The 26717-nt window shown below is 46.6% G+C and overlaps 2 long non-coding RNA genes across 2 annotated transcripts in view; one reads left to right on the top strand and one right to left on the bottom strand.

Annotated features, from left to right (window-relative positions):
• Nucleotides 1-16: 16 nt before the first annotated feature.
• Nucleotides 17-26717, bottom strand: part of LOC308073134 — a 28140-nt gene continuing 1439 nt past the window's right edge. The window contains exon 2 of the long non-coding RNA XR_013931926.1: nucleotides 17-14330. This is a non-coding gene — a long non-coding RNA (uncharacterized lncRNA). The remainder of the gene's footprint in view (nucleotides 14331-26717) is intronic.
• Nucleotides 3170-26717, top strand: part of LOC308073130 — a 25099-nt gene continuing 1551 nt past the window's right edge. The window contains exons 1-2 of the long non-coding RNA XR_013931925.1: nucleotides 3170-3271; nucleotides 3944-26717. This is a non-coding gene — a long non-coding RNA (uncharacterized lncRNA). The remainder of the gene's footprint in view (nucleotides 3272-3943) is intronic.

Genomic DNA, 26717 nt, shown 5'->3' with positions numbered 1-26717 from the left:
CCCCCCCCCCCCCCCCCCCCCCCATGGGGGATAATTTTGCTTGCCTTTCCCTGCGGAGCAGGTGGGCAAGGGGGACCTGAGCACCAAACGCCCAAGCCTGCTGCTTCTGACAGGTTTTGAGCCAACCACAAGTCTGTGGTTCTTCGTGTGCTTTCTCTATAAAATGTTGTGTTTTGCTGTCCTGCGTTATAAGGAGCAGAGATGCTGGCAGGTGGGGGATGGTGCAGCCAAGTGGTCACATCCATATTTCTGCAAGAAGGTATTTGCCCAAGCTCAGCAAACTGTGAATCAGAGTACAGCTCCTAACAAAACAGAAATCCTCCTAGCCCGTGCTTTGTTAGTCATTGATTGAGGCAGTGTGATGAAATACTTGGCCCTTCTCGCTCTGATAAGCGCTTTATTTTTAGACTACCTTTTAGCATCGCTTCAGCAGCTGGTCCTGCAGGCTGGGCTGTCGCCTCCGGCTCTCAATGCACACGCAGACCCTGCTGTCGGCACGTGCTGGACTGTTGCTGAGCCCTTCCAGCTCCTAATTTACACTCTGGGAGAAGATGTCGCTGTAAAACATTTGCTTTGTCTTGCCTTTGTCTCCCTCTCACCTTTTGCTGCCGTGCTGTATCTTGCCATGACTTTTTGCAGAAACAATTTTCTGGTCAGCTCCCCAAAAAGCATCCTACATCTTCGCTTTTCTCCAGTTCCTTCCACCAAACTGAGTATTTTAGGGGCACTTGAGGGTAATTTGTTAAGACAAGAAAATGCCTGGCAGGATACTGTTCTGTGCAGAGGCAGCCGCGTGTGCAGCACCCTACGGCTCTGCCTGCGATGACAGAAACCAGCCGGCTGCGTGTGCCTGCTGACAGGGCTCTGGGTGAATGCTTAGGTGTCCACTCTGGGTATCCCAGGCGATCCCAGTGTGTCCCAGCCGAAGCCCACGTCAGCATACGGGGGCCGACCGTTCCTGAAAGCTGCCACCAGCACGAGCAGCTGCAGATCCTTAGCTTCTCCAGCTTGGGATGCTTTGGAGCTTTTCTGGTGGCAGCGCAGTAACAGCACCAGGGATGGGAAAATTTGGGACTGGTATTTTTCTGCTTGGACATGCCGATGTGTTGAGAAATTAACTCTCTTGTAGAAATGGTTTGAATTGGACAAAATTACATTTAAATAGGAAAAACTGGTAACAAGCAATTTCAGTTTCTATTTTGGAATGGCTTGATTCAATGTCTTTCAGTCTTATAGAAAAAGATAGCATATGATTTTAAAGGCCTATATCAGATTTCATAGGCACCAAACACTTTGATGTACCTGAAGTTAAACAATTTTGGAATTGCATTCCATGGCAAATTCATTACCTGCTTTTGAGTGGAAAACAAATTCCAAACCGGCAGATTTTTCCCATAAAACAAAAAAAACTTACACCTGTCTCCTTTCCAGCTCTCCATTCAGAACAAAATATGTAGCTCTGTTCCCTGCAGGAACACAGAGCTACATTTATGACCAGGTTCGTCCTTTTTGCCCTACGTCTCAGGCTGCTGGATTTACATGTGGGATTTCTCAGACATGCCAGGTTGACCAGCCACGTGCTGGGCAGATGCGTTTCACTGGGGCGGTAAATCAGAGGGGTCCAGGACCCAGCAGATTTCCTGAGCCTGTTCCCATCTCCCACCCTTTCCCAGTGGCACAGCAGTCCCTGTACCTTTGCTGCCTCGTGATTTCTGCTGGCAGTTTGGAGTGTTTCAAGGTCTGCACCAGCCTGTGAAAGCCCCTTGGCAGCAGAAAAGGTCCTTAAAGTCCAGCCAGACAAACTTTCCCAACAGAAAAAAAGAAGTTTCCCTGGGGCGATAACTTAAAGGCATTCAGGCACAGCAACTTCATTAAGCACAGGTGAGGAGAGTAAGTCTACCTTGTACAACACTCACGTTTTCTCCCAAGAGCTTTTCTGTCTTCCCCTGCTATAGCTGGTCTTCCTCCACCCTCTTCTTCACCAGTAATTAGATGTCAGACTACAAAGGTGCTCGTGGAAGGACTCTCAGCTGCCTCGCTGCATCCCGCATGCACTGGGGATCATGCTCATCATCATTATTATTGTTATTATTAGTACAGTAGCATCTAGAGAGCTCAGGCATTGTGGCAGGCATTGTGCAGACGTGTAGGAAAATGTCAGTCCCTATGGATATGCAATCGAAAGCAAGATTCAACAAGAGGGAGGCAAAATTAGAAGGAAGGGTTGGTGCAAGGGATGGGCAGCCAAACCGACCACTGCTGCTCGCTCTTTGAAGCGTTGGATAAGGTCGATAAATGGAAATGGTGCTCCATAAAAAGTCATTAAATGTTTTAAAATTTTAGGCTAGTTATAGCCTTTATTTATTTACTTTTCTCAGCGGTACAATTTTGAAAGGCTTTGAAGTCTGGTTTTCTGAAATCGCTTGGGCAACCAAAGTCCCAGAGACTTTCAGGGCGATGGGAACTCCTGGATCCCTTTGCTGCTGTAAGAAGCATCACAGTGTTTCCTCCTTTACATAAAGATTTCTGAATACTGCAGCTGGGGACAAACTTTTAAAATTAAGATATGTATGGGTGGAGAGAATGAGGGTGATGCATCTAAAAAAAATCCCAAAACTTTATCTAAAATTTTCAATTTATATGGCATTTATGACTTTTTTCAAAGGTGATGCTGCTAAGCTCTTTATAGACCAGTAAAATGAGAGTTTATGTGAAAATGATTTTGACACTTTAGATATTCTAACAAAACATTTCAGCCTATATAGGCCTCTGCTTAGTTTGTGTGTTTATAGGTATTTTTTGGGGAAAAAAATAGCTGCTTTTAGCAGTTTGTGAATCTCTAAGGACAATGTTCACTAACACAGCTTCTGTAATCAGCCACGATGGCCCTGCGATCAGCATCATTCTGCAGTGTCGGTGTGCCAGAAATCCCCGTCAGTGTCCAGGAGGGATGACTAGGAGGGGTTACCGCATGTTGAGCTGCAACTGAACAAGAGCTGAGGTATTTCCTCAGCATGATCTGTAATTCTTACAGAAATCAAAGCTAATGTGTGGACAGGTGGAAAAAACCCAAACCCTACATGTCTTTGGAAAAATCACCAGAGTGTTCAGGGCCTGTATTGGAGAGTTGTTTTTCAAGGAGCCTTAATGTGGTCCTTTTTTGACAGCAGGAGATGTTCGTACACATCCTCTTCAAGCGCTGATGTCCGAAATCTGCCCATCAAAGATGCAGTGCTGTCAAATCACAGGAAGCGGCAATAAGTTGATCTCGGTAGGTGGATATTTTCCATGCAACTAAAAGTACGACATAGGAGCTTTGCAGAACTGCAATCCTGAAAAAGCTTGACTGCTCCCATTCAGAGGCAATAAATAAGAAATTTTTATTTTGTCTTTACCACTGATAAAGGGCTCGTGTGCCCCAAGGGAGAAGGAGCAGAGGGAGAAGCACTTGAAAATCTGGCTTCAGTAAATTGTTCCTTAAATTCAGTGAGTCATGATTTTCTTTTGGTGCATGTGGCGCTTTGTGTATAAACTCCAGCCCAGTCAGAAAAATATCTCTCAGTTATTCGTGAGAGCTAGTAATGGTTTCCCAAGGATTAGTTCCTCCTAAAAGATACTGCCTGCATTCCTTTGGAAGATGCCCTCCCACAGGCCCTCTCTTACAGTGCTGCACTAAAAATAGTGCTCAGAGCTTCGTTGCGACAGCTCCATGTTGCAATTTTTATGGTTAGGTAGGTGAAATGACTTGAATTCAGCCAGCTCCATTCACTTAAATTTGCATGATAATGTCGTTAATTATCCATGTATTTCAAACCCAATAATGATTTCACAAAAAGATAAGACAGGGTCCTGTTTTTCTTTCCTTATATTTTAAAAATGCGCATAGAATTTGCATAATTAAAATGCTTTTTTTTTTTTTTCCCCCTCCTCCCCTGGAATGGAGATTCATATCTATTGCAGGTTGAAGTGCAAGCTTGTCTGCGTGCTGGGATGCTGTCCTCCAGCTGCTCGCTCGGCATGTGTGCTCCAGCAGATGTGACTCACCGTATCTTGCTGCCACACTGGTGACTGAAGGAAGCTGCTGGGAATGTAACTCCGATCCAGGTTAATCATCACTGCAAAAGGCTGTGCAAAATGAGCTGCTGCCCGGCTCCTCTGTCACTTTGCTGCAGGGTGGCATTGGTGGTTGGGACGGGCAGCAGATCGCTGCCTGGAGAGCAGATCTTTTTTTTTACCTCTGCGCAGATAAACCAGCTGATGGCAAATGGCGCTTCCTCATGGGCTGCCACTGTCAGCAAATTCGGTCGGTCTTTGTGGCACATTTAGTCCTTACCTTTCCTGTGGTCTGTGTGGATGCAGAGGCTGGGGCAGGCTGGAGCTCCTGGGTGGGAGCAAGTGCCCTCGACAGGGATAGGGCAGGTAGCACTGGGTGTCCCTCAGCCACTGCGGATGTTCAGCCCTTGCCTAACCACACGCCCCTGGAGCAAGGCACTGCCTTAGAGAGCCCCAAAACCCTTCCTGGCCCAAAGGAATAATGAACACTGGGGATATTTTTCCACCCACCTTTTCTTACATCTCTTTTTAGCGCATCAGCCCACAGCTTCAGAAAACGTAAAGCACTCTGTCTTTTCTGGGTGAGAAAAGAAGCACCTTTTTTCCATTTTAAAAATGGCCTTGTGGAAATGGCGTTGTGCCCCTGCTTCTCGGTGGCATGGCTTGGTCTGAAGTGCGCTGCTTGTTCCTGCTCCAAAAACCAGACAAGATGACCAAGGACAGAGGAGCGCTCCCTCTGCCTGTGCAGGAGCAGGCCAGTGCCTAGTCTGGATGCCAGGTAGATGGTTAATGAGATTATGGCACTGGGGAACTGAAACTATTTCCTTTGAAAAGGCAAAAGATCAGCTCTGTTGCTCCCTTTCCACTGTTGACTTTGTTTGTTTTGCATAAATGGTTACTTGGCTGGCATGTGGTTGAGTAAAAAAAAGGTCTCTTGGCCCTTCGAGATGAGGAAAGACATCCAATGTTGAAAGGAGGTTGTGAGGGGATTCAAGAGGTGTCCTCCCCCCGGGAGAGGGAAAGGATGCTCCTGTGGGGACCTGAGTAGTGCCCAGCACTCCTGACGTACCTGAGACAGACAAAGCTGCATGTCTGCTAGTACTTGAACCAATGTTAATTAAAGCATTTTAATGAGGATGTTTTGAGAACTGCATGTTAGTCTGTGCATGCCCTTCGTGAAATATTAAACATCTCTGCCCTTTCAGCAGCGTCCTCCTCCCCAGAAGGTCTTCCTGCAAATGGGGTTTGACACTCCTGATAATTTCACAGCTAAAGAAACCTGGAGAAATAATCTTCTACAAAAATCTTAATGTGATCTTTGATGTTGCAGTCAAAGAAGCACATGCCAGAAAATGTTTTGCTTTCTTCAGTTCATCCTCTGGTAGTGTTTGTTGTTATTTTCCCGTCAGGCATGACAACAAGCAGCTGATTAACTCATTAGCCAAGAGCATCAAAGTGCAGGGTGAGAGCATGAAATCTGCTCCTGTGTCCTCCAGCCGCTCCTTGCAGCTCGGTGGTTTCTGCAAGGCCTGTCTGAGGCACAAAAAGTTCTCTCAGTTACTCACGGGCAGAAGCGTGCCCTGTCTTTCTTGAGTTCCGTCTCCACGCTCAGGGACCATAGCTGTGTCAGAGCATCTCAGCCTCCGTCCAAGAGGACGACCCAAGCTCCAGCCCATGCGTTCATCATCTAGTGGTCAAAGGTAGCCCCACAGAATGCTGCACACCCCCCAACCCGTCCCTGAAAAACATTCTACACCCTATGCCAGGAGCTCATCAGGGCCACATTGCGTGGAGGGTCCCCTATGGAGAACCACAGCCATGGGACAGTGAGGGAAAGTGCCACATGGTGATGCTCCAGGTTAAGAGACCAAACATCACTTGGTGGGCAGGTGATGTAGAGAGCACACATGCAGTTTTTCAAAACTGCTCCTAACTATGCAGCTCTCTGGAGCTGCAGGAGCAACTGGTAATGTTGAGTTTCTCTTGCAGGTCCAGGTCATGCGGAATCATACTCAAGGCAGTAGTTTGCACCTGAGTGCTGCAGCTTTGTGTTGAAAGCCACCACGGTATTTGCTCCCCTAAGTGGTGTGCTCCATCTCAGTGTGGCTATTGCCCTGCCTTAAAAAGACCAGCAATGCCCCAGATCTTGCTGGTGGAGGGTAAGGTGAACTGTCTGTCATCTGTGTACACCTGCAGCCCTTCAGAAGCAAAGGATCAGCAGTTTGCTGCACTCATGGTAAAATCTTGCAGACCCAAGTATGTCTACGCAAGCCCTGCAAGCGTGGCACAGGAGCACAGCGAGCCCATGGCCTCCCAGAGCACTCCTGCACAGCAGACACGGGAGAGATCACCAGCAGGACCCACCAGGTACCTGACGTGTCTTGTTTTCTACCTCCTCTCACTCCCACTCCAAGGTTATGGCCTCCCATCCTCTCTCCTCTTCACTTCCAACGCAAACTTCCTTTTACACCCCACCAGCTTCTGCCTCCTCCTTGCTTGCACACCTTGGCCCAGCACCTGTCCCCCAGATGTTCGGAGCCCAACAGGACCAAGCCAGCTCTGCCCAGGGGCCTCACCACACTCTGCCAAAGCCTTCTTGGCTTTAGGAGCCTCCTAGAACTTCCAGCACCCATTAGGCATGGAGCGTCCACCCCACCCACAACCACCATGGTTTGTCTGGCTTCCTGAACACCTCTTCTGGCAGGAATCACCACAGCCCAGTGGGGCTTGAACGGCGCCCAACACCATCCTGCAGCTGGATGTCTGGGACATGGGAGCCTCCTGAGCTGAAGAACGGCCAGGATTTATTGGCAAGGCTGGGTTCAGGTCCCTTATGTGTGGCACTGTCACAAAGGGAAAGGACCAGATCTTGCAACTGCAGAGCTAAACGGGACTCACAGCTTAGCACCGTGGTTTTCTCCTCGAGCAAAGGTCTTTGCAAGGACAATGCTCACATTGGCAGCGCTGGGGGATGGAAGCTGTTCCTGGAGAACTCATCAGCAAGGTTGATGGGTTGGCAGTGTAACCAAAGGCAAAATGAAAAAGAGGAGCGTGGCAGGATTAAAGCGTTCTTACATGGCTGAATCCCCTGAGTCCCAGCCCTGGCAGCAGTGCCACTGCTGAGCTCCTGGTTCTCCAGTGATGCCCTCGCTCCCGCAGCCTAGCCGTCCTGTGGCTTATTTAGCACCAAGCGAAAAATCCAACACTGAGGCCCTTTATTTTGCAAGTCTGCAACACCAACACGCCTCTTTGCAAAGACCAGTGTGCACTTGCACACCCACCACGGGCTTCATCAGCACCTGAAACCCTTCCCTGACATGGTGCTCCACAGGAGGCATAAGGAGATTTAATCCCACATGAAGTGACGCAAGGAAATTGTTATATTTTTTTCCCCTTTACATAAGGAGCTGCCACAGTGCTCCTGAGAAATAGATATCCAACGGCAAGCCGCAGGCAGTGTCAGATGACAGATACATGTTTAAATAATGTCTTTATTCCAGTTCAGCTGAAAAAATAACTATTCAATTTGGGTCTTAAGCCAAGAAGTACCTTTGTTTCTGAGTGCTCATTGATTGAAACATCTTGTGCTTTCAGCTGGGTTCTAATAAAGACATTGCGTTACCCTTCACACACAGTATTCAAATAATATCTTTATTTGGGAGGACAGAGGAATTTAGAGAGTGACCTTAATGTTTCTTGAGATTTGAAGAATTTCACCCAGCCTAGAGAAACTCCTAAACTCAGGGATTTCTGCTAGAACAGGAAGTTTCTCCCGCATTGTTATCCAGCAAAACGAGGTCTGGATTATATTTAGCCCCATTCATTCAGCACAATGAAAAGTAAGACTCCAGCCAATTTCTTTAAGCAAGTTTATTAATAAGTGGTAGCTGTTTGGTGGCTGGTCATTCTAGGTGGCTGGGGAAGAGGATATATGCCGCACAACCTCCCTCCCTCTGGACGAGGTTCCCCACAGATTGGACCACTTGAAGCACTTTATAACCTCTGTGGGTACCTGTGCACGCCTGGCAGCCTGGACATTGTCCCAGGTACAGCTCCCAGCCCCGTCCCACTCGTTCCTGCTTGCTGGCCCCTGCTTCACTGGAGCTGCAAACAAACCATCAGGGACAGTTTAGCAGCTTTTAAACTGGAGTTAATCTTCCAGGAGCTCCTAACTAGAGCCTCCAGGTGGCTCTGTGTAGGACTATTAACAGTGCAGCTGCTGAGCGAGGAAGCCCCGCTCGCTGCAGGTACTGCAGTAACGGAGAGACCCAGCGAATGGGAGCGCACAAAGGTCAGGAGCTTGGGTCAGTGAGGGCACCTACAGCCTGGCTGTAAATTCTGGCTTCATCCGTTGCTTTCTGTCTATCCAAAGACAAATCGCTTGGGGTACATCTCGGCTGAGGGCTAGAAAACAGAACTTCAGGTAGTTTTATGCACGAGAAACTTCATGACCCCATAACTTCACCTCAAAGTATCTGTAGCATGTTTAGGATGTGCTGAGCTCAAAATATCTCCTGCCTGTGCCCAACTAATTTAGACTATGTCACTTGAAGTTTGGGCTTGCCCTAAAGGGCTGAGGTCCTTACCACCTGCTTCCATTTGTAGTCATCAAGGGGAGAGGTCTGGAGCTGAGTGTCCCTGCAACATCTGCAGCAGTGGGATATACTCCCCTTGAGGCCCCAAACAAAATTCAGGCAATACGATGTCTTGGCTTTGCTTGGACCGGAAAAATTAGTTGCTTTCCTCCTACAGGGAGCGATAGTGGAGGCGACCTCTGTGCTTCTGTGAAAGTACAGCAATATGTGGCTGTCCTCTCTCAATCTAGGAGCCATGGTAGCATGCCTTCACAGGCTATGGGTGCAAGGGAAGAAAGGACCCAGGAAGCAGCGCGTGGCAACCACAAAACAATGCAGCTGGAAGTCAAATGTAGAAGAAGGAGTGGTATCAGTCTAACTTCTCCCTAAAAACCGTAGATGTCCACGTAGAAGAAAGAAAAATTCTCTGGTACTCTGGAAACCAAACACGAGTCCTGGGAAGGTGGTGGTCAGCGTGGTCTTGGGTTCTTTACTGAAACAGCTGGAGCAGTTCGTTCCCTCGGTGCCCACCTCACCTTCTTCAGCACCCATCACATCAGCATCATGGCACTGAGACTTCTCAAAGCTCAGCAGTTTTCACAGTTCAGCCTGAAAACTCAGGCACTGCTGTGAGCCATGTTTCAGCCAGATTTGGAAGATCTCGGCCAAAAATACTGCAAATGGACTTAACTATCTCTAAGGACGGCTGAGACTGTGTGCCATCAGAGCACGGCGTCTTCAAAATGGGTACAAGGTAGATAGGTAAGGCCACCTAAGCCAGCCAAAAGCAAGTTATAAAAGTACTAAAACATTAAGCCACAGAATTTCTTCGAATTCTAGCAATTTTTATGTATGTGTATGGTTGGCGTTGCTCTGTTATTCCTGCCAAGCACTCAATTAGCACTTGAGTTAATAAGATGTTTTAATGGCTGTTAAATTAATCTCTGACAGTAAACCGAAATCTCTGAAATTAAACCCTGACAATGCTTTCCAGTGTTTTCCCAGGGAAAGATATTCTTTCAGCCCAATTCCTATGTTATCTTTGTCACTAATTATTTGTGTTTATTCTCTTTACTACGCTTATTTGATTTCATTTGAACTTAGATGCAGCGATAGGGGATGTAATTTGGCATTTTCCTCTAATGTGCTGAACAGATGAGGATTAGACCTCTGTGGCTATGAGAAAATGAGTCCTCATAAGCATTTGTTCAAACAGAAATCACGGAGACTTTTTGACGACTGTCATACCCCCTTTGATTTGCTATTCATCAGTGCTTTTCTGAGTGTGTTCACAGAAACCTTTGCCAAAATGAAAATATCGCCAAGAGAGGTGAAAACATGGAGCAGCCCAGGAATATCTGGGAAATGTTTGGACTGACCTGCGCCACAGCTGTTTTCTTCTGATGGTCTGACAGTAATCCAGGCAGGAAAAAACCAATATTTTGGGTGTTAGCTCATCAGTCACTCGAAACAGCTAGTGTACTATAAATAGAAGGAAAATGTCAAGTAAAAGCAATATGCAATATGTCCAAAACCCAGGGTTTTAGATTGTTTTGACCTGAAAAAATCAAAAGAACAAAAGAAAACCCGTGATCTGTGGGCAGTTCACAGTTCTCCCCTGGCTGGGGCATGGAGGGTGACGGTCTCCTGCCCAGGCTGGGAGCAGGGTTGGTGCATGGTCGGGTTCTTGTAGGTCTTGGTCTGAGGTATCTCCCTGGCTTCGTTCAAACTGATGCTTCTGCTGTGAGTGGAATAGCCTAGGGCTGGAGCTGTGCTGACAGAAATGAAAAGCTTTCATAAAATTATGTCATGCGCTGAATGTGCCAGCTTGTCGTGTAATAATAGCTAAAACTTTCTGTAATTAAAACAAGTAGCTAGCTATGGTGTCTGACTATGATCAAAGCTCTTTTGTCTGCTTGGACAGTTGGCACGTGAAAGATTTTGGCTTACATGGAAAATACTGTTGCGGTTTTCCTCTTGGTTTGCAATGGCAAGAAACATACCATCTCGGATTATCCCTAAACTGAAAGAAAACAGTAACGGGAAACTGAGAAGCAGAATGTGCATGACGTAAAATGTCTACGATTTCTGGCAGAAGCAGCCCCCGTGCCCAGCCATCATGCCTTCAGAGCGGCTGACCCGCTGCTGCAATGCAAATGGTTGAATCACGCCATTTTACATTGCTGCGGAGATGGGAATAAAGCTCTTCAGAACATTCCCAAATGTCCTGCATTGCCTTTTTAAAATAAGAATTGCTTTCGCATAACAAATATTTGTCTGAATTGCGACCAACCAGTCGTCTCCCCATTAGATTTTTTTCTCATTATTTGGATTGTGATTGTTTTGAGACATTTTATGGAAAAAAGCCACCTTTCTGCTCACAAGAGAAACCTACATTATTTTCCCATATTCATGTCTGGTTTTCCTATTACAAAATAAAGGGCCTGGTGAGTAAATATAAACTGCTTCTGTTCTCAAATTCCTCTTCATCTCAAAAAAAACCTGAACTAATCCAGTATTCTGTTGGCATCTCTGGAAACATCTACTTCTGCTTAGAAGTCTTTGGGAGGATAAATATGAAGAAGTTTTGAAAAAAAATAGATGGGAACTGATTGGCTGAGGAGCATCAGCCAATAATATAACCTTTAAAATATTACATTAGGCAAAAAAAAAAAAAATCATCTGAGGGAAGTGGCCAGCGGTGTATGGCTGAGCATTGGGATTTTTTCATCCCTCCTCCTGAAGTTCTGAGGCATACTGTGGGAAGATTTGCTTCTTCCACATCATGTGTCCAATCATGCCTTTTTTGTGTTTCCTGTAATTTCAAGTTATGTCTTGTGAACTTGGTGGGCACAGGCTGAATATTGCCCCAAACTGTGTTTGGTGTGGGTCATCTTCTGTTCTTGGGCACAGCTGACAAAACGGGTTCTACCTTCAAGTGTCACTCTGCATGCAAGAGTGCCTCCCCTCTGTCGCCTCTGACCAGAGATTTTTCTACCTTTGCAGCTTATCAGAGACAACAGGCAATCTTTTTTCCTCCTGATTTGGATATCTGGCTAATGAACTGATCATCTTGGGCCACCTCTGTGTCAGAGGGCAGAACTTCACTGTGAATGGTCTGAGTCCACCTCTTCAGCCTGTGTGGTCCTTGAAGCAACTCCAACTCCATGGCTGGCGCTTTTGGACCCGGAGCAGATTGCAGAGCATGCAGGACCCACTCACCCCTGGAGGTTTAGCAACATCTACTGGCAAATCCTGCTGATGTCTGTGAGGATCTCCAGCGGTTTGCATCTTGGTGATGCCCCTTGTTAGACTGCACCTTCTCCGCTTGTCATCTTGGTTCCATATAGTACTGTCTATAGAGCAACCCACCCTTATCTCCCCTTGGGCGCGTGACAGTTGCTTTTCTGGTGTATGAGCAGATGCTTCCCAAGCACGGAGACAGCCAACCAGGATGCTAGTAAGATGTGCCCACATGGGCATTTCAGTAGCACAAGATCTTTGGTCATTACAGAAGCAAACCTTCATCTCTAACTTGACAAACCACAGCACCGTGCAGGCTGCAGGCAAAGGTGTCATTAACATATCCAGGGACATGGCCTCCAGGTGACGACAGACAGCATTACCAGCGTCTGCAACAGCAACAAGCAATGTGCTGTGACATTCCCCCATCCCTGGCAGGAAGCTGCTGACCTACGGAGCTTTCCTATTAGATTAATTTACACACAGCTCACCTTCAGCAAGTGCTTTTAATTGACACCCTGACTGATCTGCCTCCCAGGGAAGATGAGCACTGGCATCTCGTAGACTGGTTTCTTGGACTGGAGATATTTGGAAAGAAACACATTTACTGCAGATGGCAGCGCAGAAAAGTCCAGCCTGCCGTCCTCTAAAAGGAAGGTGTCAAAGGCTGTGGCTGGAGCTGTTTCTGCTTCTGCACTTGGTCTGATTGCCTGAAAGTGGCCACCTTGGTCCTGTGACTGGGATTTCCACTGCCTGTTTCAAAGAGCTCTGTGGAATGCCACCTCCCTTTGCTGCTGTCCCTGTGCAGATCTCTGTATCCAAGCTTGTCTGCAGCTGCTTATGGCATTCGCACAAGGCAGCTCTCACCATTAGGACATGCCTGCTCCTCTCTGCAAAGGAACTTTTCACTGCCAGCAGAAAGGGACAAGAAACGTTTACCTGGCACAAAACATTTGACTTTTGGTTGGTGATCTTATATGTTACAGGTGAAAGACTTCAGTCTCTGCTGCAGCTCAGTTAGGGTCTGTATGCAGCCTCGAATAGATGGAGCATTGATGTCTTTACATTCCTCCAACGGAGATCTCACAAATGGTGATGGTTGTTATCCTTCTGTCTCCGGTACAGACAGGAGGGAAGGGTCCCTCACCAAAATCCCCATCATGCTGGTGGTGTTTGTCTACTCACTGTGCTAATGGGCATGTCGACTATACACATACCTCCAACCTTGCCTACCATAACCAGCCTCTCTTTTTGCATATGCAGACTTCTGTTGAGTTCTCTTGAGTCCTCAGGGATTCATTCCACTTAATGAAAACACAAAAGATTTGTGTTACTACTACTGTAGTTTGAAGTGTTTCTCAATATTGTATCATCTCACATCAGGATATGGTTAAGTAGAAGATGGAAGCTGTATTTTGAGCTGGACTGTAACTTGCATGGTTGCACAAGGTACAGGAATCCACTGTGCAGCTTAGCACCTTCTCAAGCTGAGAAACTCTAAAGCAGAAAGGTTCCCTGAAAACCAAAAGCTTAAAAAATGCTGCTATTTTGCACCATTTAAATTCTTAGGTGATGTGAGCGTAGTGCGGTTAGGGTGACGCAGTTCTAGTGGGCAGGACTAGGAAAATGGTATCTTCTGTGATGGTAACTGAATTTTTTCTGATATTGCTTTCTATATTGATTGATGCTTACCTTTCTTCCTGGAATGCAGCACATAGATATTTTTTTTTTCATTCATGCTTGTGTGTATGTATAAATGCAGACATAGACAAGTACATATGCATGTGTTTGTTGCATGTACACACACACATGGCCTGGGGGACCTGCCTATGTCTGCAGAAATTCAATTTGAAATCTCAACTCTGCTTACATTAATTTTAACTTTTAATGCTGATTAATGGATGTTTCACAGCAGAAGAATGATCTCAGCTCCAGCTCAAGGCATCAAGGACCATCAGCACTGTCCTCTGAGCACTTGGCTTTTCATGTGTCTCTTCTGCTTGGAAAAAAAGAACGGAAAATCTCAAAGCTGAGAGAAATAAAGGTATCAGACCCTACTGCAGAGGGGGGCAGACAGCACCCCCAAAATGAAAAAACTTTGTCTACAACCAGAAGACTGCGTGGAGGCAGGTGAGCCACAGCTACATGCCATTTCTTGAAAGACACCGGTCCAAACCCCCAAGGACTCAAGAAGCAGTAAGTACTCCCGGAAAGGGAAAGGCATTCAGGTATTTATTGGTTTTCAGAAATGTTTTTATTATTTGTTGGACTTTATGAGCATAAAGCAAAGGTGACTTTAAGAAGTTCCTCTGCAAAACCTTCATGTACATTGATTCGTCACACAAGAGTTCCTAGAGGGTGAAACTGGAAGAGTCCAGAGGTTTGAAAGCACTGTGGCTCAGGTGGAGCTGCTCGTAACATCCACAGCCTAAGAGTTAGATGGACCTGTTAAAAAGGACCCTGTAAATAAAGATTTCTAAAACGAGTAACATTACTTTTAAAGAAAACCAGATGTATAACATTAGAAGTATATGCATTTTTAAAAAGCTTAATCTTTAAACCTCAAAAGCATACTCCCATGGGAGTCACTAAAGTGATTGCAATATAAAACCCCCAGATAAAATAATAAAAATGAAGAATTCCTGCAGGGAGGGATCCTGAGGTGCTTTGCAACTGTAAAGTGGTACAGAAAAGACTAATAATTATCAGTTTGCTGTGAACCTTGAAACCCCTGCAGTGAGGAATGGGGTAGGTTTCCCAGATGTACATGAATTACTGCTGGTTTGATATTTCCCTCCTCCTGGGTGTGCATAGTTTGATAATCTTCTACCAGCTTTTCCAGCAAATCCTTCCTTTGCTACATATGTAATTCAGTCTCTCCTGCTCCTCAGCTGAACCTGGTCCTACTTGCCTGCAAAATGACTAAGTCCTGCAGGTGGCTCAGAAGGCATTAGCTATGCTTCAAGGGTTTCTTTTTCAAAACTTTTGATTAAAATACATATAGTTTACCCAGATAAAATGATGGGGCGGTGGCATAAGGACCTGTAACAAACATGTCAGCAAATGCTAGGCAGGTGTTGTGGTCCACGTTACCTCCTTATAGAAGAATCGGAGTGAAGGTGACGGGTCATGTCTTTCTACCTCTGACTTCCACAGCCAGCTGTACTGTGGCATCTCTCCAGCTTCTGGCAAAACATCTCCCACCCAGACAATTGTGAATATGTTTCATGTGGTCAGAAAGTACTGGAGAGACAGGCCAGAAATTCACCCTGTTATGCTAAACCCAACAAATAAGAAATTATCTGCATATAAATACAGTTTATGCTTTTCCACTTGAAAGGAAATCCCCTTATCAGCTCAGTCTCAGACGAAAACAACCAGGGACACTGTGAGCCGAGCCAAGTGCCCTTGCTGAGAGGAATCAGTGGCCTTCCCTGGCAACCGAATCCATGCCTCTGTGGCCCTTTGGGGAGGCAGTTTTACCATATTGTGTAAAATAAGTTGCCAGACAGAGCTGTTGAAGGGGAAAGTGGAGTGTGGAGATAGCACATGGCTGGTTTGCTCAGTCAGATACTGGGAACTGATGCAAAAGCAGGGAAGGAGATGTGAGGTTGGAACAGATTTGTTGGGTCAAATGCCATTTTTTTTTTTCCTTTTTAAGTATACTGTAGGCCTGCTGCTACTGAAATCAATGAAAATGTTGCTATTAAATGTCAAGAATATAAGAATCATTGAAAACTTTTCCTCATTGCCTGAATCTTCAAATTGTAGTCCTTCTTCCATTCTCCCTTTCTATGTATTTTCATCTCAAAATGCACTGAGTAAGACTGATGATGTCCTTCTTATACAGGTGAACACTATGCAGGTACAGGTGGGATAAAGCACTTTATTTAAAAAAACAAAACAAAACCAAACCACCCCAAAGTTCCCTGCTGCAGTAACACAAGGCTGTCTTAAAAATGAAAAAAGCAACCCAAACCCAAACATAAAGACCTCCAAAACCAGTTTCAAGGATTAAAAGGATGGCATGAAGCCCTGGTTAAACCCAGTGCTCAGAAATTCAGCACGACCACATACAGAAGTAGCTCTCTGTGTGTTCATCAAGAAGCACAGCCACCCCTTTAAATCATCCTAGGTCACCTCCAGGAAAGACACATTTTTCCATGTTTTCTGATGGCAAAAAAGGTGGTTTTCACCCCGGAAGATCAATGACGTGGCTGATACAGATAGAATTCAGCAACACCCACCAGTGGTCTCTATGCATGTCTCATACAGGGCTTGAAATGTAAATTTTGTCTGCAGCCAGCGTGGTCTGACAGACTCAGTATAAGATCAGAAAGTGGGAGCTGCTCTCCTGGAGCTGTCCTGCACCACTAAGCCACCTCCTTCTCGCCAAGGCTGTGCTCTCTGAGGGCTGAGCAAGCGCAGGCAAAGAACAAGACTTACGCAGATTCCCACTGGCCCCATCAGGACGGTTTTTACAAGCCACCATGGCGAGCTGCTCTGCCCCTCTGGGGTGACTCCCATGCTTCAGAGCGATGCCAAGGACCCTGCGCTGGGAGCCCAGCCCTGCACCGAGAGCTGCTGAGCAGGGAAAGAGCAGCAACTAAACAGGACTGGAAGGAAAAATGCGCTGATAGCATGTTCAAATTTCCCTTGAGCTGCTGCCTACAGCTGAGCTATAAGCAGCATCAATCGAGCACAAACGTGCCTTTCCCAAGCAAGGGGAGCTGGGTGCCAGCTCCCCATGGGACTCCAGTGGGAGCCACGGCCCAGCAGCATCACCCGCCCTGAGCACTGACCTGCCTCCAGGTAAGAACAAGGCTCGCACGGCATTTTCACCATCCCTGGTGCCTGCCAAATCCTCTGGGCTGGCAGAGCATCGCTCTCCCACCCCAATCCTTCCCCAACGACCGGAATTAATTTCCCCCAGTTGCAGGGGCCCGAAGAAACAATTTTTATATCTGGTTTCTGCTGAAACAGAATTGTTTTCCTGATGGCATGAGGTCGGTGAAAGTTCTCCAGCTGTGTCGCAGAGGTTTTTTTCCACAAAAGTGGGGGTGTTAACCGTGGTGGTATGGCACAGCTCCAGCTCAGCGCCCACTGCTCGGCATTCCCCCTGCTCCGGCAGCCGGGCAGAGCATCCCGCACTGTTTGAACAGCTGCCCTTCCATTTGGGAGGGGGCTGCCCTTCAGTCCTGGGAGAAGAGCTCATCTTCGGGATAGTTTGCATAACAATTAGCATTTGTCAGCTGAGATACGCCTGGTGAAAGAACATTATTTATATTTTTGGGGCTGGAATATTTCTTGAACCACAAAAGCTAAGCTGAGGTGGGGACCAAGCCTGAAGGTGGGCTGATTTCATACGGCAGGTTGAGGAGTTGCTTTTGCATTCAGCTCAGAGGTAGACAAGCAGAGCTGCCGTGCAAGGGGGGATTCTTTAGCTCATAGAGATTTAATTCAGTTGTTCCAATGAAATAAATACATCCGCCTTAAACAATTGAAAGAGGTATTTACTGCCTGTGGTTTAACAACTGTATTAAGTCAAAGGGACCAGTCGACTAGAGCCTTATAATTCTTTTCAAAAGAGAGGATGAGAGAAAAGAATGAGACAACAATGCAGTATTTATAATAAAGATGAAATGAGTGGAACTCAGTGGCGCCAGCAGCCCCGGAGCTCCTGCTGCTTGGGTTAATGCATTTTGCATTAGCACGTCTGGATATCTGGCACTGGAAGGTCCCGAAAATGCTTTTACAAAATAGTGGCATTCTTACGGCAGCAGCATTTCTTCCAAGCACCACCGCTGACTGGTGCAGCTGGGCTGGGCAGCCCCTGCAGCTGGGTGAATCACCAGGAAGGTTTCAGGTGACTTGAGACCTATTTTCCGCTTGCCTTCTCACAGCCGGGCTGCTTTTTGCTCTGCTCACCTCTGCATGTTGACAAGTGATTGCACCAAAAGGGCTGATACTCTCACAAGGCACCTGCTCAAGTGTGGGGGGGTATGGGGCGGGGGGGGGGGGGGGGGGGGGCTGGGGGCTTGGCCCACAAAAGCAGCATCCCTGCCTTCTCAGGTTGTACTGGGGGGCTACTGGGCAGCTAGACATCATGGTGAGCACGCAAACACAAAATTACAGCTGTAAGTAGTTTTGCTTTGCATTGGTTAAGTGAATAACATCTCCGTTACAAGAACCCCTAGATCTGTATCCTATACTACTCCGTTACTCCAACAGTTAATCTTATATTTGCTTCGGAAGCAATACAAAATCCTCAAAGGAATTAATAGCCAGCAACTGCATGTCACTAGAACAATTTATTCTTCATTCTTTCCCCCAACAGACTGGACAGATACATGTCTCTCATTTCTTCCTGAAACCTGGATTTGAAAAACTTTGGGTTGCTGCATCTTCCCCTAACCTGGCAGAAGGGCAACATTAGCAGTAATGAGCAAAGCACAGCAGCACCCCAGGACAAACTCAGGGACAGGTGGAAAGACCACCTGGGTGTAGTGTCATCACAAGCAGATGGCAAGTGGTACCTCCTTTTTAATAACTATGATGATAGAAAGGGGAAATTCAACACTTCAGGGTTTTCTTTTGGTTTTGATATATACAAAAATTTCTTGTCCTAAGAAATAAGTGATACCAGAAACTATTTCAATAATTCTTAAAATATGGATCTTGGATTTTTGTTATTCCTTCTGCCTAAGCTTCTCTCACACAAGGTTATCTCTGCACAGAAGCAGCACATTGGTCTGGTGCTAGAGGCTGCCAAAAAGTGTGGGAACAAGTCAATGAGGAGCGAGACGGGGAAAACAAAATAAATTTATGAAGCAGTTTTCCTGATGCTCAAGTACAGCTAAGAACAGGAGTTCTTCCTTCCAAAAATAAAGTTAATCTCAGCCGCTGACCCCCAAGTGCTAGAGCAGCGGGACTGGGGTAGCAGCTACAAGCTCTGGCACCCCAATCCCAGCCCGTACTGAACCTCATTTTCATGGACACATTACTTTTGGCTTGATTTTTCAGCAAACTCTTTTGTTCTCAGTAGGACATGTTGGCACTTCACTCTACAAAATCTACTCTTAGTATCTTGATTTCATATATGGAAAATACTTATTAGCCCCATAGGATGTGGGCAGGGTTGTTTAGTTATCATAGCACAGTGCCTAGAAGCCATTCAGTGGTGGTAAGCCCAAGCCAAGCTGTTTTTCTCTGCTCACCCGCTCACACACTGAAGGAGAATGAGCATGTTGACTTCACCCAAACTGGAAGGTGAAAAGACATTAACACCTGCCTATCTTTTAAGACAACCCTGATGAGACGTGTCTTGCAATGAGTTCCTTAAACAAAGACAGGCAGAAACCTTCTGAGAGAATGACAGCACCACGACAGAAGCCTGGAGATGATAAATTAGTGAAAGTGTCTTCAAATACCACAGGTGGCAATAGCTCAACACCTGGGATATCAAGCAAAAGGGTAAGTGTCCAAAGCGGGCAGAGATCCCAGGTTGTGACACCCCACATTTAGGCTGTTGAGGCTGGTCGGGATACAGCTTGGATCTGGAGGTGAGGTCTGGACTGAGGTTTTGACTTTACTTGCTGCTAGTCAGAAACGTTCCCCAAGGCAAATGTAACTGAGTAACCTCCTGGTCAGGTTTCCAGTTCGTCTTTGAGTCTTGATTGGCGTCTGGCAGGAATGTGAAGTATTTAGCAGCAGGGAGTGTCCTGCTTCCAGGAGGATGTGCCACTGGCCTCGCTCCACGGGTTCCCTGGGGACGGGCTGAGCTTTAACGAAAAGCTGTTCTAAATCCTGCAGACTATTTTAGAGGAAGATTGGACACCCTGGGACTGCAGGAGGTGAACATCAGGGCAAAGTTCTCCACTTCTTCATACAGAACAGCCAAAATGTTGACTCTGAAATTGATGCTAAAGAAAGCAGCTCTTGGAGCCTGTTCTGGGGTCTCAGGAAGCAGGACAGCCCCTCGTGATCCTGCCGTAACACAGCCTCGGCACAGCTTTCTAGTGGGATGCATTTCAATGGTGTTTTCCAGCATCAGTGCTTTTTTGCCATCTCCCCATCTCCTGCGTTACTACTTCTTTGCCTTCTTTCTAGTGCAACCACTGCCTCAGAGAGTCTGAGCTGGGATGGAGAAATGGCCATGGAGGCACACGGTCCGTGACAGGTTATTCTGATTGATGCCACTTGGTGCTGTCACACAGGGCTTTGAAAATAACGCGTCCCAGTGCAGCCACGTTTATTTTGCTGACTGCTGTTCTCTGAAGCCTGGAACAGCTTAAGGCTTGGTACGTAGCCTCCTCCCCTTGGGACAGTGTATCCTGATATTGCTAAAAGGCCTTTCGACAACATGCATTATTATCCTTCCTGTGGGGGATGCTGGCGGCAAATGGTCAGTCACTGGTCCAGGCTGAGTAGATGTGGCAACAGGCTGTGCTGCGGAAGTTTTAGTTTCCCACCTTTGCTGTTCATGGTTACTGGGTGAGCTGGGGGCAGCTGGTTTCCCTTCCAGGCCGTACCAGGAGCAGCAACAACAGATCTGGGAGTGAAAGTTCTGGAGTGTCACTTGCTGTCCCCTCAGCTTGAAGAACAGTAACTCATTCCTTCAGTAAAAAAACAATCGCAAATAGCCCCTTATGATTAAATTGGCCTTGAGATGGGACAGCAGGAAACCCAGTGGTGTGATGGATCTGTCACTGTCCCCAGAAGTGACCCATGTGGATCCCACCAGGGAATGGACATTGTGCAGGAAGGGAAATCTCTGACGTGTAGCTCTCCCTGGAGGTTAGAGAATCGCCCAAGGAAGCGTTTTGAAGAAAGCCTAGAAGAGTAGGAGCAGTGGGAATGCTGCATGGGTGGGATGCTGGGGATGGGGCACAGGGAGTGAAAGGGAAAGGTGCAAGATGGCCTCGTGCAGATGTGTGCTCCTACAAAGGAGACCCAAAACGGGGCTCCTGCCTCCCCCTACTTGCTGCACAACACGACTGTAAACAGCTGTACCCCAGGAGCAGGGCGCTGCCGTGCTCTCAGGGTGTTCCCAGCCAAGCGGCCACTTTGTGAAGCTTTGGCAAGCCAGCAGATCCTGTGTCCTGACTCCTGAGCGGGGAGGCAGGGACTCTGTCCTTCAGAGTGCACTGTACATGGTGTGAACCGACCATCAGAGGACACACACGGTTGTGGGTAGGTGTCGGCTGTGAGGGCAGCCCCAGCTTGGGGTTTCCCTGCTTTGGGATAGGTCACTGCATTGCCTGATTTGTCTCTTTTTATGTTTTTGCACGTATTTTCATCACTATGTGCTTTGCTAATGCAGTCACGTGTAAAAAACAGGCAGGATATACTACATAAAAACAGGAAAGATCTTTAATCTTAGGGTCATGAGAATGGCACTTGCTCTAGCAAAGCTACTTGTCCAGTTGCTTTACTTCTAACATACTTGTTTTCAGTGCTGACAGAGCTTCAAGCCTCTGGATTTCAGCAGTGTCTCCAGCTATGAAGTTTTAGGTGACTGATGGGTCAAAGTAGGTCTTAGGGGACTGCAGTGAACCAACAAATGATGCCATCGCAGAAGAGCTTGGGATGTGCTCTTTCTCTCTTTCCATCCATTTCTCCTTTTGTCTTGAAATATGTTCAAGAGTCCCTTAATCAAATTGGTGTTTTTTGGTTCATTGCTCAATTTTGTTCAGCTAGTGAATATTAATTCCCCTATTGGGTGAAATAATTGGAATAATGCAAATAGATCCAAATAACAGCTGCAAACTAAATGATGCTTTAAGCACTTTATAATAAACAGAGCAAAATAAAATTAATACATTCATTTTAACACCTGAATTCATTGTATAAGCAGAATTAAGAGGCTGAAGACCAGAAGGAATGTTAAAAGTCACAATGATTCTAAATCTTGGGTCATGCAATTTGAACTTTGCTATTGGAAAACTGTTGCACACGTATGCTGTGCTTTAAAAATGACACTGATGACCCCGCAAGAACACTCAATGGATCAACTTCCCAAAATTACCTGGTAAAGTCTGTGATCAAAATATATCACTTCAGGGAGTGACTACAAGGCACAGACATCACTTACGGAAGTCTCCAAACCTCTTTAATGGTGCCTAGCCTTTACAAGTGCTTTTACTTCTAATTTACAGGATAGGAACACACTTGCACAGGGTTGCTTACCCCACTTTGTCCAAGGACCAAGCCAGCTTGCATTTGGCACGAACAGGGAATGGGTGCGGGAGAGGAATAACATCTACACCCTGCTCTGCTGCCTGCTAACTGCCCGCTCTCACCAAACTCCAAGAATGCCACTTTGCAGTGTCAGACCACATGGAGCTTTTCTAAAGTTGCATTGCAGGTGAGGAGCAGAAACCCCTTGTTTCAGACTGCTGCATTATCGGAAAACTTCTAGAGTTTCTCAGGCATTCACTGCGGTCCCACAATCTGTCTGACCAAGGAAGAATGACTCGCAAAGAGATCGGGTTTTATCCAGCGCCAGGTATGCTGATAACCCTCCTGAATCAGTCGCCAATCTCTGCCTGGTAAAAGCACTGCCCGTGGTATTTTTACGAAAGCTATTTTTAAACGACAGTGTGATATTTTGTTTTCTTTCACTCGTTTGTCAACTGGCTGTGCCACGCATCTGCTCTGACAAGAAAATTCCAGTTATTCTTCTCCAGCCCATTCCAGCTGGGATGGAGGCAGGGCTGGAGAAAGCACTGGCTGCAGGCAGGGTGAGCCCAGCAGGGAGCAGTGACCCTGCGAACCTCTGCCTGTCGGGGTCCCCCGTGTCAGGCTGTGGGAAAAGCCTTCCAAGTTTCTGCTGATTCTGGTGTTGATGCCGCTTTGGGCTGGTTTTCACAATTTGGGTTGTGCTATGTTTAGTTGGGCTGCTGCTTGCATGAATGTTTGGATTTTGCTGGTTTCGGGTTTTTTTTTCACCTGAATTGCATTAGATTTTCAAGGAATTACATTTTGAGATCTAGGTTCTGAACAGTCTCAAAGCATGAGCATCTAAAAATTGAAAATTAAACCCTGAAATGTCCAAAAGGTGTCATGCGTGGACAATTCACGTTTCATTTCATCAGTTTTCCCAGATGGAGATGTAACTGATTCCACCCCTTGATTCAAGTGCCTGGAAATTGTTGCATGTTCCATAATGGGCTTTACATTTTGTTTCTCTCAATAATGCATTACAGAGTGACACTGGTCACTTTCCATCCCCTGGGGGTTTCTTCTGGAGAAAGGGTATATAAAATGCCTGCTGGAATTTTGCTGATTCCCAAGCCCTCCACCCATAAGCACTGTTGGATCACAGTTGTCCCACAGTTTTATATCAGGATTGTCTAGCCCATCAAATCCAGACACAAATGGCTCACAGCAGATAAAACCCTACTGAGAAATATGGATTGTCTATGTGTGCACAGTTATTGGATATAAAACATGCCTAATTAAATCCTGGGAAATTGCATCCTCTGGTTTTAAGTCCTCTGTCTGTACATGGGCCCAAGATTTCTGGTTTTACGCCTCTGAGTAATGTCAGGATTCATTCCAACACCTTCTCTTAGATATAGTATGCACAATACTGCCTCCCTGCAGGGCTAATCCCACAGACTACAACAAAATCACTGCTCAGGTAGCTCGGATACCTTTCCATCTCAGAAATGGTGCCAGACCCCGTCTCAGGCGAGGTGCCAGTCTCTGGGGTCAGTCCTAGGAGCAGAACTAGATCTTTACCAAAATTTTCTGCCCTGATCCAGCAGGTCCAGCAGCTGGAGCAAGAGGGGGAATTTCATCCCTGCTTAGCCTGAGCTCTGCCAATTCCCACCAGTTATCAAGGCTGTTCTTTTAATCACAGAATCCAGTAGAACTGGATTGAAACCAACACACTTACTTTCCCATCAAGAATCTGACAGATATTCTAAAATCTCTTAAATTTTCTAGTTTCTAATCCAAAAGCCATTGGGAAGAACAGCTATAGTTTGATGGGGTAGATTTCAAAGACCCTAATAATTTCTTCTGCCTTTGGTTAAGATCCCTGAGGAAATAATAACAGAAGCAGTAAAAATACGTCCTTTATTCATCGTGGCTTTACGTCAGGAGATTACTGCTCTAATCATTAACTAGCCTGCTGCATTATCTATGAAAATTGCTCTGTAATATTTATGAAATGTGACCTTTGTTGATTCAATGTTACAAAGTGTTGGATTCATTCTGTTTGCAAGTGGAACAGACTTCCAAATCACTCTGCAATTAGTACAGTTTGATCTAACCAGCCTATCTCTGCATGGGGTAGCCTTCCACTGAAGCAGCAGGATCGCTGTCAGAAATGAAATGTATTTTCCATACCGCTGAAAGTAAGGCTGTAACACCTGCTTGCACTACATTATCTTTGGCAAAGGTAATTGCTGAATGAATATTCCCAGTAAGGGAAAACAGTAGCCAGACTTAGAAAGCTTTTTTAATGAGAAATATTTCAATTAAAAAAAAAAAAAGTACACGGCCAAAAATGTTTGCTATTTGTAATATTGTAAGAGGAAAGCAAAAGGCAATGGAACGATCTCAGGCCGAAATGGGCGCTGTTAGCCACTCTGCAATAGATACAGGTACAGCAAGTGACAACAGGAAGATTCATGAGCCCAGCGGAGTCGAGATGCTCTGGTGGACAATTCTGTAAGTCACTCCCAACGCCACCATCAGGAGGGGATGGTAAGTCCCTCCCCACCTAAAAACCCCATCTCTGTGATCAACCTCATGCTACCATGAATTTCCAGTTCTCACAGCCATATAGGACAAGCTGTACCACTTCAGTGTATGTGGTATTTTGGAGGAGCAAAGTTTCATTGGAGCGACAAATGTGCCGGACGAGCATCACGCAGTGAAGCCATGTGGCACCACTCAGTGGCAGATCACTAGGACTGTGTAGTATCCCTAGAATTAATATCATATTTTTCCATTCCCTGAGCTCTACATGGTCAGTGTCAGCACTCCATTTTCATCACAGGGTAACTGACACTCAATCCAGCTGGGACTGCCTCACGTGACACACCACATCGTGACACACCACATCGTGACACACCACATCGTGACACACCACATCGTGACACACCACATCGTGACACACCACGTCGTGAGCAAACTGAGCAGCTTCTTGCCCCTGTGTTTAATCCCTGAGCTTGTTCACTAGTGATGGACAAAATTAGCATTTGGTTTGATGAGCCAGGTTAAGCCCTGATGAAACCCCTGCATACACTCGTAAAAGATCCCAGCTTGGCCCCGTGTATATCTGTTTTTTGTCCCTCTAGCATGACATCCAACTGTGTTTTCCTTTGCAGGAAACAAACATCCTCTTGGATCAAGCAGGGACTGGAAAGCCACAGAGGCACCACCCGCACGTTCTGCTCCCTGCGTGGGATGGAGAGGGAGGCTGGGGCCGAGCTGGGACTGGGCAGGCAGCAGGTCCTCATCCAGGACAAACTGGTGCGGCCACCCCGCAGGCAGCACGGCTCTGCCAGGCCAAGGGTACTTCTCAGGAGGAAGGTATTCGGGTCCTCACCATGGTCCTGCCTTTCAAACTGCTATTTTAGCCCTTTTTTCCCCCCACATATGAAATGGAAACCGTACTAACCTACAGGACCCAAGCAGTCTGATGTAATGGCAGCAGCACAGGCAGCAGAGAGAAAGTCCTGCCCATGCTCCGCTGCCAGAATCAGTCTTCCATGGTTTATGATTTTGTCCCCAAATTCAAAGCTGCTTGCAAGCCTGGCCAACAGTGCCTGATGAACCTCTCCTTTCCCCGTGACCTTGACGATGTGCTCGCAAACAAAGGAGCTGCTAAGGAAACGAATGCGGGCTGTGCCTGTGAATGACAAGGGTTTCTTGGCATCTGGCCGAAAATTGTGGCACTTTTTCCCAGAACTCACCAGAATTGGGGAATCCTCCTTCCTCCATGTCACACACATGGGAAAGGTAAAAATACAGACGTTTGAGCAATTAAAGAGCAAAAGAGAAACTAAAGACATGTACAGGCTTTTGTGTTATGGGAATTGGGGAAAAAAGAGGCTCCATAAGCACTGTTACCATGAGCTGCAGCATTGCCTGCTAGCAGCGGTGGGGAGAAGGACCCTGTGACAGGCTCCACTCGCCACCAGCCCACCCCACCCTGCAGGTGTGTTTCTTTGGATGCCTTTTCCATTCCCCAAAATGTGGAAGGGATTATCTGACGTGCTGTGAACCAACTGGCAAGGAGGAGAATATTTGCAAGCAAACATGTGAAACCAGGAGGAAGAGGAAAGAGCAGCTGCTCTGGTGGGATGAGCTCAGCCCCTCCAGGTGTCCCAGGAACACAAACACGTGCCCTGCCAGCCATGGCGAAAGCAGTGGGATGGGCAGTGACTGCTGCACTCAGAAGCAGGGCAGCAACAGCACGGGCATAGCTGCCCTCCAGCTTCTTGCTGAGGGTCAGTTACACACATTTACTGCAGTTGCAAGTGCCTGCACTGGTGCAGACTGGGTGAAGTCTTTGGAGGTCTGGTTATCCCACAGGTCTGAGGCAGGCACAGATCCATGGAAAAAGGAAGGCTGAAAGAGAAGAAGTGGTCTGGGCAAAAACATGTCTAGAAATCCCCTGGCTCTTGCTGGAAAGCAGTGCTGGAGCCAGGTTCCTCTGTGCTGAGCTGAGCAAGTTCCTTTCTGCAGCAGCTCAATACAATGTTTTCTCTTTTCAGGATCATGGATTGCTTCATCAAACAAAAGGTTTTCCCGCTACTGTGTCCTTCCTCAAACATGAGGCTCGCTCTACTGTGTGCTGCTCCCCTCTTCTAGCAAACGCACAGAAAA

Source organism: Falco punctatus (assembly GCF_963210335.1).
Source record: "Falco punctatus genome assembly, chromosome: 1".
In the NCBI taxonomy this organism is placed as follows: Eukaryota; Metazoa; Chordata; class Aves; order Falconiformes; family Falconidae; genus Falco; species Falco punctatus.
Note: the sequence above shows the minus strand (reverse complement) of the source record. Positions and strands in the feature narration are given on the sequence as shown.